Below are 3,995 nucleotides of genomic sequence, written 5' to 3' on the forward strand. Positions count from 1 at the left end.
TTACACTTTTATATAAAACCCTTTCTTATGCACATATGAATGTCCATAAATTTGTTCCTCTAGTCTACCCAGACTAACACAGTTACAAATACAAGGGGGATTTTGGGGGGACTTTGCTGTTATAATAGTGGAAAGTTCAAGCATGGAAGTGTTCAACAGCCTCGGCATTGCTGTATCTCCCCCTATTCTGTGCCATAGTCATATATCAGTTCCTTTTAAACAACCAGACATTTGAATCTTGATGAAGTCAAATTCATCCCTTTTCCCCATATGGACTATTATTTGATATTGTATATAAAAATGATCACTTAAATCAAGCTCACACATTTTTCTCCTGTGTTTCCTTCTGAAATTTTTATTGCACAAGCAATCCCCAGGTTATGAATATGATTTATTCCAAAGTGTGTCTTTAAGTCGAATTCATAAGTAAATCAGAAAAGGGGCATATTGTTCTTATTTCCTCTTATTTTAGTGGAAGGAAAGGTTCAAAGCCTTTTCAATGATTTGAAAGTTGTATTTTCTGCAAATGAAAGCGATTATAATGAAGAGTTTGTTGTGAGCAGTTTATTCAATCATTTCAACTTCAGGGTAAATAGACACAATATTAACGGCAAGTACAAGCTGTCAGACATTCAAAACCTGGAGACTGCCCATATTATGTTTCAAATTTAAGTCGGGAAAAGCATAAGGCCAACTTTGTGGGTCACATTTTCTTTATTTTTAAAAAATTAATCATTTTACTGGGGGGCTCTTAAAAGATCTTAAACAATACTTCATTCAATAGAATGAAACACACTTGTACATATGTTGCCATCAACATTTCCAAAAATTTTCTTTCTACTTGAGCCCTTGCCTTTCTGAAAGGCAGAATATAGCATTCAACGCTGTGACTACCGTGCAAAATTAACAATAGACACTATGTCAATGAATAGCCATGACTGTATTCCAATAAAGTTTTATTGATAAAAACATATGGTGGCGCACATTTGGCCTATCAGCCAGTTTGATGATATAGTTGGACGTCTTTATTAAGTTGCATGACCAATCATTCTGAGTTTCTTGGGGCTTTCGCAGTTTTATCATTTGAAGCTTTATGTCCTCTGAAGCCCCTCATTCTGGATAAACTAAGAACGTTTTCATGCTCTATTATTGAGGGAATCCTATTTATCATTTACAACCAAATTTGGGGACCTAAAACACAGCAAACAAATATTATAAAAATCACCCCTGCTCCCTTAAACATTGCAGTGGCCAAGGTTATATTTGTCAACATTAAGCTATGCAGCATTAGAAAAGCAGTTCGTAAATGCAAATTAGATACTATGAGCATGCAAGGAGAAAGAGCCAGATCCCAAGGATCCTCTTCTACAGCTGTTTTAATGCAGGGAATTTCCATTTCCCTCCATTGTTGGCCTCAGTTTCAGGCACAACTACAAATGGAATGTTTACATATATATCAGGAGGTGCCTATGGAGTCCAATTGACTTGTCATTCTTGGATTAATGATCATTGTTCCATGGCAGCAGTATCTCCAGAGACTGCGTTGAACTTCAGTGGATAAACAAGCGAACCATCAGGGATTCGGGTGACACAGAGGAAAAGCAAGTCCAAACAACACCGACAGACTCTTTTCTTGCCAGGTTCAGCCAGTTCCTGCGGAATGCTTCAGTGTCAGAACCATGATTTGTCTACTGCCAGGATGGCCCTGAAACACCCAGGGTTCAAACAAAGAAGCATAGTAGTCTAGTACTGAGGTAGTAAAAATGACACCTTCCATACAAGGTAGGTGACCTTGGACAAGTCTTTAACCTTCAGGCCTCAGTGTAACTTATCTTCAAAACAGTATTATAATACCAAGCACGTACAGAGTTTTGGTGAGAACCCAGGCTTGGTGTTGAAGTCACCTCCTATAATTAGTGATTTTTCTGTTTCTCTTTTCAGTTTTATATATTTCTGTTTCTGTTTGCAGACCTAATTTTACTTACATACTTATTCAGAAGTGTTGTGCCTTCCTGGCTGATTGGCCCTTCAGTCATTGTTTAATGTCTTTCTGCCTCTGGTAAGTTTCTTTCCTCGGGAATCTACTTTATCTGATACTAATGCAGTCACTCACATTTGCTTTCCATTGTTCGTGTACCTACATCCTTTCAGAAGCTCAATATGCACCCTGCAATAACACTAGGACACCTGCTGTATGATACTGCAAATAAACTTATTGTATGTAGTTGGGTTACAGCATATGTCTGACAGACAACAATGGTATGTGATCCTTTCTGTCAATCTATACTTTATTTGTATATTTATATTACATATATTTAATTTAAATATTGACATATTAGGGCCAAACATTGCCATTTTTTATTCTCTCTCTCTTTTGTTTGTTATTCTATTGTTTTCTTCCTACCTTTATGCACATAATATAAGTACAGATTAGACTTTTTTTTAACTTATAGTGGCTTAAAAAATATTGTGAATTTGTTTTTAAAATGTTGTGAGTTGGGTGGAGTCTTATTTATAGAGCAGGTCAGTTTTCCATTAAGTGATTTATTCACATTTTGGTTTATATCATTGATTGCAAACCCCCAAATACAATATCACTTATCCCACTTCCTCTCTAGTTTCAGAGTTCATTTCTTCTTATCTTCTAACCTTTCTGAACACTATACTTGGGTAAATGCTGCCTTTTGATCTTAAATGGTTGATGATCCTAAGGTGTATGCACCTCACTAGAATGATTGTTCTCTCAATAGACTTCCGTATTATGTGGTTGACAATTGAGCAACGAGGGGGGAGTTCATCTGCAGATCTGAAGTTCTGTAATGACCTTTCAGACTAAGAGCCGTAGTCTTGGGGTTTCCACCAGTGTTTCTCAAGCCAGTTAGTCTACGGAAGCACTAACATCAATGGGCATAACATAGTCCAAAAAGATCATGTTCCACATTGTACGTAGATGAGTAGTTGCTGAGATGTCTTAAAGATTCCTGAGCATTCATCTAAGGTCTTTTCTCCCTTTCCAAAGGAAAGCAACGTGCTGTCATGCAAAATGGAGAGCAATACTGAGTCCAGGAGGTGGGGAAATATGACTGAGAGATGACAAGTCCTGGAAGATCTCCTCAGTACCTACTGGCGAGGTTCCACCAAGAGGGATTTCCTGCACTTCCTGGCTCTGAGGATTAAGTAGACCAAAGGTTCTTAAAGAGGGACGGCAGCAATGCCTGCTGACAGCCTCTCTGTCACTGTTGATCATGGCACACATGAAACAACCGTTCCTTGGGAAGAAAAAAACAAAACAAAACCCTAATAATACTTATATAGAGCCCAGGGGCAATACATCTGATCCTATCTTCCTAATTGGCTCCTTTCGACCTTGTTTCTGTCTAGCCCTTGGTGACTTATGTTCTACAGACGACTGAAACTTTAGACTCTCTCCCTTCACAACATCTTTCATGGGCCACTCCAGACGATTTGATATGGTAAACCCACGGAGAGAACTTGGCTTTACCCCAAACTCACCTGTAGCTGGTTCAAGGAACCAATACACTCCCTTGCATTTAAGGCTGATACACTCTAGTGTTGGAAGGAGCAGATGACCACTATTCCAGGGTTATGGAATTTTATGGAATTGGGGGTTGTTAGACTTTGGCTCAGATCTCTTGTTTCAAGTCTTCCCAGTTAATATTGGCCCTAAACTACCATGTATTTACTATATTTACTATTTTAATGCTCTCTCTCCTTCTGACATGGATTAGTATGGTGAGCAGGGTTCTGCTTTTGTGAGTGTGTGTAATTAAATGTTTTGTCCTACCCCCCAACCCATGTTGCTAGTGCAAGTAGAGTCCAATCACTTCAGACTTTAAGCTGTACAAATCAACAAGTCATGTACTGTGGTCTGAAAATGCCAGCCTAAACATGAATCCTTTTCTCAACAATGTTTTTAATTCTATTTTGTTGATTAAATTAATGACACTGTCAATAGAATTACGTATGCCCCAGGG

Source organism: Echinops telfairi, unplaced genomic scaffold (genome assembly GCF_000313985.2).
Source record: "Echinops telfairi isolate 266 unplaced genomic scaffold, ASM31398v2 ScPeMD7_7409;HRSCAF=8447, whole genome shotgun sequence".
Taxonomy (NCBI): domain Eukaryota; kingdom Metazoa; phylum Chordata; class Mammalia; order Afrosoricida; family Tenrecidae; genus Echinops; species Echinops telfairi.